This window comes from Narcine bancroftii, chromosome 4 (genome assembly GCF_036971445.1).
Source record: "Narcine bancroftii isolate sNarBan1 chromosome 4, sNarBan1.hap1, whole genome shotgun sequence".
In the NCBI taxonomy this organism is placed as follows: domain Eukaryota; kingdom Metazoa; phylum Chordata; class Chondrichthyes; order Torpediniformes; family Narcinidae; genus Narcine; species Narcine bancroftii.
The window spans coordinates 6,628,130-6,637,768 of NC_091472.1; the positions used below are offsets into that span (position 1 = coordinate 6,628,130).

General features: G+C 42.8%; 1 long non-coding RNA gene across 1 annotated transcript in view; it reads left to right on the forward strand.

Annotated features, from left to right (window-relative positions):
• The window catches only part of LOC138760303 (uncharacterized), a 28,289-nt gene extending 18,915 nt beyond the window's left edge, over positions 1–9,374 (forward strand). Inside the window, exons 2-4 of the long non-coding RNA XR_011355526.1 lie at positions 1,707–1,785; positions 2,806–3,466; positions 4,794–9,374. This is a non-coding gene — a long non-coding RNA (uncharacterized lncRNA). The remainder of the gene's footprint in view (positions 1–1,706; positions 1,786–2,805; positions 3,467–4,793) is intronic.
• Positions 9,375–9,639: the final 265 nt, after the last annotated feature.

Genomic DNA, 9,639 nt, shown 5'->3' on the forward strand with positions numbered 1-9,639 from the left:
GTAGCTGTCTATCGGGCAACGCCTCATGCAACCACCGGAAAATGTCCTGCAGAAGTACTTTTCGGGAGGAAATTCCGCACAAAAATGCCCGAAATAAAGGAAATCAGGGACGACCAGGAGATGAGGGTTCACGATGCTGAAAAGAAGGGAGCAGCAAAGCAGTACACAGACTCGAGGCGTGGGGCCAGGTACTCAGATATCATGCCTGGAGATAATGTTCTGGTGAGGCAAGAGAGTGGTGGTAAGCTAGACACACCTTATTACCTTCAACCCTGCACTGTTGTATCCAGAAGCGGCAGTATGGTGACAGTCAAGTCTCCAGCTGGAGTCCTGTACAAATGTGTCTGGTGTCAAAAAGTACCAATCCAGAGTGACACCAAGTGAAGTGGTTGGAAGTCCAATACGAGATGCTCAACCTGAGGGACCAGCTGATGTTCCAGAGGTAGTTACCAGCATTCCCGATGAAGTGGCCAGAGTACCAGAAACACCAGAGGCTGCAGCGAGCAGTGTTTCCGGTGCTGAGGGTGAACAACCAAGTTGCGACAGTAGCATTGCAGGAAGGCCGAGACGGGACAGAAAACCACCTAAGCGATATGAAGATTTTGTGCCATATTTCTAATCGCGCCCGCATTATCACGAAAGTGAAAGTTTGTGATAGTTGGAATGAGTTTCAATGAAGCGCAGTAATGTTGCTCACCAAGGAAGAGAAATGATAATGGGAACATTTGGACAGTGATTTGATCAATACATCATAAAGTACATGTATGAGTACTGTATGAATTGCATTTTTGTTTAGTCGACTATTTGGTATTACATGAAAAAAAAACAAAAGTATTGGAATTTAAACATGTGAGGTGTATAAATTTAAATGTTTACATTTTGCATATGAGGTGAGCATTGTATTAGTATAATTACAGAAGAACAGATGAGCTATTATATTACATTGGGTTATAACATGTTTATGTTACATTTTGTGAAGAGGGAATTTGAAGTTGGTTTTGTTTTGAATTTGAAGTTGTTTTGTTGGTTCAGAAGGCAGAAAAATGCTATTGATAGTGTTAAAGTGTTTACATTTAAACATAAAGATATAAAGTTTATTTCTGGTGAAAGGAGGGATGTCGTGATAATGAATATGCATGATATGTATTATCCTGACCGGAAGTCAGATGGTATGCACTGGAGGTAGGGGGGCGCGAAATGGTGGAATAAAGGAAGCAGGAAAATAAAGACACGGAGATGTTCAACTGGTAAAGCATGTGGTGATGGTGTTATTAATTTCACATTTTGGGCCACAAATGTGACAGTCTAGACTCAGATGTTCTTCCTCTGAATCGCATTTAAACTTTCTATTTTTAAGGGATCCTTTTATTCGTTGTTTGTGTAACTTATAAGATCACTTGGACCTTGCTTTGTGAGTTTGTGTTTTCTTTCAATGCCCGTGGAATGATATACACTAACAGGAGAATCTCAGAAGGGAAGGAGAAGGAATTTGGAGTGAAGTATGATGTTCCCTTTTAAAAAATTTTGTATTAACCCTATGTTATAATTTTTAAACATTTCCCAACTTTATTTCTGTTTACATATTAAGATATTGTGGTTATATGTAACAGACTGATTTTTATTATACAACTGTTTATTATCTGCATATTCCCTTTTATATATTAGCATTGATTAAAGGTGGCTATTTGTTTCCTGTTTCTGTAAAGGCAAATGAAAATATTGGAAAAGAAACATAAAAAGCATGATCCTCCTGCCAGATGTGGAATGGGCCTCCGAATGAACAAGGTAGTTTGGTAAATGTGCTTTAGTCCCATTCTTCTCTCTCCTTTCTAGTCAAGATATCTCTCAAAGGTTTTCAGATTCAGAATCAGAATTTATTGTCAAGGACACGTCATGAAATTCTGGGATTTGGGGCACACATTCATGTTATAACCATCTTACAACCATTGTGGAGTGAACAGCAAACATGTACATAGCAATGGAATTGTGCATCACCTTACAGTCATGGGTTGAATGAGTAGAGCAGTGAGTTAAGCACTCATCCTTGGTGTGTGTCTGTGTTGAGAATCAGTGGGGAGGAGACATCGTTTCCAATTTGTACTGACTGTGGTCTTCCAATGAGAATGTCAAGGATCCAGTTGAAGAATGGGGTAAAGAGAGCTAGAGGTTTTCCTTTTTGTCCAGCACTAAGGGAAAAATGGTAGTTAAGGACGAGATACGGTTGATACGTAATCCTATAATTGCCATTTTTGGATCAACAGAGACAATCTATTTGAATTTAACAACATCTCAAATCCATGTGGCCTCTTTTTCCCCACTGTTGCGATGAGATGGAAAGATGCTGTCCCTCCTTCAAATACTCACTGTCTATCTGATATGGTGGCGTGCCTAACTTTGTCTAGACTCAGATGTTCTTCCACTGAATCACATTTAAACTTTCTATATTTATGGGGTCCTTTTATTCATTATTTTCGTATCTTATAAGATCATTTACCACCTTGCTTTCTGAGTTTAGGTGTTCATTTAATGCTAGTGAAATTATATGGACATTTCAGAGAACTTCAGATGGGAAAGGAATAGAATTTGGAATACAGTATAATATGTACTTTTTGAAACTGTTTTCAATTCACCATGTTATAATTGTTTAAGCGTTTCCCACCCTTATTTCTGTTTGAATGTTATGATATTGAGCTTATCCACAATAGATTTAATTTGTTATACAACAGTTTTTTTTTTTATCTGCATATTCCTCTTTGTATATTACCATAGATTAATGGCTTCTATTTGTTTCCTTTTTCTGTCAAGGCCAATTAAATTATTGAAAAAGAAACATAAAAATTGGGCATCCTCCCAAATGCAAGATTTGGAATAGTCCTCCTGCCAGATGTGCATTGGCGTCCTGCTGAATGTGGAATGGACTTCTAGGTGGATGTGGAATGGACTTCCAGGTGGATGTGGAATGGACCTCCCACTAGATTTGGAATGGACTTCCTGCTGGTTGTGGAATGGACCTCCTGCTGGATGTGGAATGGACATCCTACTGATGAGGAATGGGCTTCCTGCTGGATGTGGAATGGATGTCCAGCTGGATGTGGAATGGACACTTTTAGATGTGGATTGGGGCTCCTGGTGGATGTGGAATAGACCTCCTGCTGGATGTGGAAAGGGCTTCCGGCTGGATGTTGAATGGATCTCCTGCTGGATGTGGAATAGACCTCCTGCTTGATTTGGAATGGGCCTCCTGCTAGATGTGGAATGGACCTCCTGCTGGATGTGGAAAGGACTTCCAGCTGGATGTGGAATGGATCTGCTGCTGGATGTGGAATGAGCTTCCTGCTAGATGTTGAATGGGCCTCCTGCTGGATGTGAAATGGACCTCCAACTAGATTTGGAATGATCCTCCTGTTGGATGTGGAGTGGACCTCCTGCCAGATGTGGAATGGGCTTCCTGCCGGAGATATCACAGGTTGAATTAACCTCCCTCTGGAGTTTATCTTTTCCAAGAGAGTTGGAGCTTCCCTACCAGGCATTGATGCAATCACTCAGAATGCTGTCCTCAGTACCCCTGTGGAGGTTAATGAGTTTCTTCCATGACATACTGATTCTGCTCAGACACTTTAAACAGTGTATTCACTGGCGAGCCTTCCTTGGGAATACATCAACATGGAGCTCCAGAACAGATGTTAACAGTCAGGAATTTGGAAATCTGTGCTACTGAGCCCTTCATGAGGAATGGGTCATGTTCTGCTGAAGTCCCCTTGAGGTCCACAATCATCTCTTCTGTTTTGTTGACATTGAGGGCAAGGTTGATGTTGTAACACATTCAAACAGCTGATCTATATTCCTCCTGTAAACGTTCTCATTATCATTTGTGATTCTGACAACAATTATGCAGTTATTCGCAAACATGAAGATAGCAATGGAATTGTGCCTGACAACACAGTCATGGGTTTATAATGAGTAGAGCAGTGAGTTAAGCACTCATCCTTGGAATGCACCCGTGTTGTTAATCAGTGGGGAGGAGATTTTGTTTCCAATTTGCACTGATTTGTCTTCTGATGAGGATGTCAAGGATCCAATGGCAGAGTGGGGTACAGAGGGCTAGAGTTAATAGCTTCTTGGCCAGCATTGAGGGAATAATGGTGCTGAAGGGCAAGCTACAGGTGGTGAAGAGAAACTTTTAGTTCTCAAAGTTTGTTTAATACATTATCCATTAATTGGGCTTTTTTGGATTAACTGAGAAAACCTATTTGAATTTAACTATGTCTCAATCCCATGTGGTCTCTTTTTCCCCACTGTTGCTAGACGTTAAATGTTGAAGAGATGGAAAGATGCTGTCCCTCCTTCAAATACTCAATGGCTATCTGATACGGTCGCATGCCTAACATTGTATAAAATCAGATGTTCTTCCACTGTTTCATATTTAAACTTTCTATTTATATGGGGTCCTTTAATTCATTATTTTTGGAAATTATTTTATCACCTGGACCTTGATTTGCGAGATTGAGAATTCTTTTAATGGTAGTGAAACTATATGTACATGCCAGAGACTTCAGAAGACAAGGGAAGGTATTCTTAGTATGGTATAATATGTATGTTTTAAAATTGTTTACAATTAACCATATGCTCTAATTGTTTAAGTGTTTCCCACCTTTATTGCTGATTTACATGTTATGATGTTGTGGTTGTACTTAATAGATTTACTTTCATTATATAACTTTGTTTATCTGCATATTCCTTTTTATATATTACCATTGTTTAATTGCTTCTATTTGTTTACTATTTTTGTAAAGGCCATTGAAAATATTGAAAAAGAATCATAAAAATAACGATCCACCTCAAGGATGTGGAATGGACCTCCTGCTGGATGTGATACGGACCTCCGACCGCATGTAGTATAGACTTCCTGCCAGTTGTGGCATGAATCTCCTGCCAGATGTGGTAAGGATTTCTTACCAGATGTTGTACGGAACACCTACCAGATGTGGTTTGGACCTCCTGCCAAATGTGGTATGGATCTCCTGCCGGATGTGGTATGGACCTCCTACCAGATGTAGCATGGACCTCCTGTCAGATGTGGCATGGATCTCCTGCCGGATGTGGTATGGACATCCTACTAGTAGTGGTTTGGATCTCCTGCCAATGTGGTATGGACATCCTATCAGATGTGGTACAGATCTCCTGCCAGATGTGCTATGGACCTCCTGCCAGATGCGGTATGGACCTCCTGCCGTATGTGGTATGGATCTCCTGCCGGATGTGGTATGAATCTTCTGCTGGAGGATTCGATGAGCATATCAGGGCTAAGGTAAGATGGTCACATTAAATTTTATATATCTTTTTATTTTTTTCTTGTAACGTGAGAGAAGAAAGAGGTGGGATGAGTGTGAGGGCAGTTTGCTGCTCAGAATGTCAGATGTGGGAAGTCATAATGGTGATTTTCCTCCCTGGTGCCAGTGTCCGGGGAATAACTACGTGAGTCATGAGTCCATGACATCCTGAAAGGGGAAGGTAAGGAATCAGAGATCGTGGTACATGTTAATACCAACATCATTGGGAGGAAGTAGGATGTGGTCCTAAAGGATGAATATAGGCAGTTATGTATTGAGCTTAGAAGAAGGACCATAAAGGAAGTAATCTCTGGATTACCTCCTGTGCCACGTGATAGTTAGGGCAGAAATAGAATCAGGTGGAGGGGGAATGCGTGGTTAAAGGGGTTGAGTAGAAGTCAGGGTTATAAGTTCTTGGATAACTTGGACCTTTTTTGGGATAGATGGGACCTATACAGTAAGGACGGGTTACATCTGAATCCCAGAGGTCACAGTTTCCTGGAAGGGGTGATTGCTAGGACTACCGGGGAGAGGCTTTAAATTAGTATGGTTGGGGAAAGGGGTCCACATAAGGAAGGACAGCAGAGAGAGGTACTGTAGGTGAAGGGATAAGGGATAAGTCTTATTCACAAAATTTGGGGGTGGAACAGCAGTTGATTGAGGAGGAAAGAGCAAGATGCTTTGAGATGGGGAATGGAGGTTAGTAACAAATAATAGTGTGGATGGCAGAATGGGGAATAGTCAGAGGGAAAATGCAGGAAATCTCTGTGATGCGTTGACTTCAATGCAAGGAGTGTTGTAAGGAAGGGGGATGAGCTGATGGTGTGGATAGACACTTGGCAGTATGACGTGGTGCTGAATAGTGAGACGTGGCTGAAGGAGGGTTGTAATTGGCAGTTAAATATTCCGGGATTTCACTGCTTTAGGTGTGATCGAATTGAAGGAGTAAGGGGGGTATGGCATTACCTAACAAGGAGGATATTACAGCAGTACTGAGGCGTGATAGATTGGAGGGCTTGTCAATGGAGGCAGTGTGGGTGGAAAAGAGGTGAGGTTACGCTTATACGGCTGTATTATAGACCGTCAAATGGGGAGAGGGAACTAGAAGAGCAAATGTGTAGGGAAATAGCTGGGATGTGCAGTTAGGACAGGGTGGAGTTAGTTGGGGATTTCAATTTTCCTAACATAGATTCGGGGTCACAGACAGTGAGTGGGCTGGATGGCTTCGAGTTTGTAATATGAGTGCGGGATTGCATTTTGCATCAATATGTTGAGGTACCGACTAGAGAGTGGGTAGTGTTAGATCTACTGTTGGGGAATGGAATAGCAGAGGTGATGGAGGTGTGTGTTGGGGAGCACTGAGGAAACAGTGATCATATCTCCATTAGTTTCAGTTGAATTCTGGAAAGGGATAGGTCTGGTCCAAAGATGAAGGTATTTGAGTGGTGGAAAGCCAGATTTGAAGAGATTTGCAGAGATGAGAAGAGAATTGCAGAGAGTAGTTACAGCTAATTTTTTTTTCTGGAAAGGATGTTGTGGAGAGTTGGTGAGATATTGAGAGTGCAGAATCTTTATATTCCTGTCAGGACAAAAGGCAAGGCCAAATGTTCATGGGAGCTGTGGTTTTCTAGAGAGATTAAACTCTGTGCAGACAAACTTGCCAACGTAATTCACAGGAATCTTCAACATCTCACTCCAGCAGGACATGGCATCCTCCTGTTTCAAACGGCCGTCAATTGTAGCAGCCCTAGATTAACTGGGCCCTAAAGGTGCAGAGAATATGCGGAGGATTGGAATGATACCAGAAACCCTGGTAAATTTCTACGGATGCAATCTTCTCGGGGCCATTGACTGACTAAGAGGAGGTGAGAGAGGTGAGTGAGATGGGCTTGTTGGGAGCCTCCTGAGGGTAAGTGCCTTTAAAATCAACTCAGGGTTATACAGTAGAGGTTTACAAATTAGATTGTAATGTGAGTTTAACCTGCCAATTTGGTAGGCTATCTACCTGTGCACAGTCCAATTGGTGGTTTGAATTTCTTTTAAATCTGCACATAAAATGACATCAATGCTAATGTACTTACCCATAATCTTCCACGGAACAGGAACGTCAGAGCGGTACCTGGAGCATTGTGGATTATGGGTAAGAAATCAGCCATTGCACCTCCCACAACACCATTCCCCACTGGCGCACTATCCTCCCCTGACAACCCACTCTACTCACCACCAATCCAACAACATTTGTCTGCTGGCCCGATAGCTGTGCAGACAGCATTCTCTCCCCTGGCCCCGACAGCGTTCTTCCCCGGCATCGACAGCGTTGCCACTTTGGCCTGATCCTGTGTTCATCTTCCAGCTCTGACAGCATTCGAACTCCAAGCTTGGCCTAGCCCCAACAGCGCTCCACTCCGTCCCGATTCTGCACCCACCCAGACCACATGTTTTGGAGGTCAACGCAAGGAACAGGGGATTCACTGTGGGACCTCAGGTGGCACGGTGTGTGCATGACACGTCACTCACCACGTTACCGAAGTGGCAATTTAGGGGCGCACACCCCTCTTTTAAGGAATGGTCAGTGACACGTGTTAGGTCTGCTTTGTTCATGAATGAGTGAGACAAACACCAGGCTGAGTCGAAATCAGGGTTCTTTGTTCTTTATTACCGGATTGTAACACTTGCGACTAACCATGTTAGTCGGAGAATGCATTCTGCCGTTATCAGCAAAATGGTGATTTTTTATACCCTTGGATATGTGCTTAGAACATCATCATATCATTACTTGTCCAATGACTAAAACTGTTGCTATCCTTTCCCTGCTAGCTTCCTGCCTCTCAATCCATCAATGTCTCTCTTATCTTGTAAGTACAAGGATGCATTCACATCTTGTTACAGCCCTGCACATTCCCATCTCATGATGTTTTACCTAACAGGAGTACAAGGACACCTCCCCTTCTTGTTACAGCCCTGTACAGGGTAACTCCTTACACATTCCCATCTCATGATGTTTTACCTTACACACGCCACACACTAACCACATCACTGGAGGCCCCGCAAGCATGGATGTCATTTTCTGTGCAGTTTTTATAATTCTACCCACAAATTATCCTGCACACAGGAAGAAAACCTGCCAAATTGGCAGGTTAAACTTGTGTTACAATCCAATTTGTAAACCCCTCAAGGCTGAGGAAGAGCTTGCTCCTGGAGAGGTGAGTTTCTTTGAGAAATTTAATGAACTTTGGAGTCGGTAATGGAGCAGTGTTTAAGGCCGTCCATTGCTCTGGTTGTAGGATGTAGGAAGTCAGGGATAGCAAATTTGTTCCTGATGACAATACCTGTAAAAGGTGCATCAGGCTGCAGTTCCTGACAAACTGACGTAGGGACCTAGAGCTGGAGTCGGATTTTAAGGGAGGCAAAGTTTGTGATAGGAGCTTCAGGGTGGCAGTCACCCCGAAATGTCAGGAGGCAGGGAAAGAGTGTAGGGAGGGTTTAGTACTTTATTAGGTAGGAATATATAGGTCAGCACATCTTTGAGGGATGAAAGGCCTGCGCTGTATTGTTCTGCGATGTGTGGTGGAATGTGTGCATCACGGTCTGGTACGGGGACGCCAACTCCTCTGAATGTAAAGCCCTGTCAAATGTAGAAGACACAGCCCAGGACATCACAGGTAAAACCCTCCTCACCACTGAAAACATCTTCAGGGAACGCTGCCGTCGGAGAGCAGCAGCGATCATCAAGGATTCACAACACTCTGCGCCTCCCTGTTCTCGTTGCTACCATCAGGAAAGAGCTAGAGTTTCCGCAAGACTCGCATCACGAAGTTCAGGAACAGCTGCTACCCCTCCACCATCCAACAACAAACCCAACTGGGACTCATTAAAGGGTTCAAATGTTTGGACTTTATTCATTTTTTTTCCACTGTATTGAACAGTTTGTTTACAGAATATACAGTATTTTTGGACTACTAATAAGTGGTAATTGTGTCTGGCTCTGAGAAAACAATGAACCTCAGGGTTTTATGTGATGACATGTGTGCACTTGACAATAAATCGGAATCTGTATTGCACCATTTGTTTCCAATTGTTCTTTATTTGTTTCCGTGCGTACGCTGGGTTGGTTCGTTTCAGCATGACCAAGACATGGTGACTGTGTCTCGCCCACAGGAAAAAGAATCTCAAGTATGTGACTTCCTGCACGTAACTCTGACCATAAATCTGAAGTTTGACCAAAGGGCCAGTTTCCACGGTGGGAAACTTTCTGATCTGAATGGCAGCACATCACTTTTTAAGGGAATGCCACAGTAAGGTCTGGAAA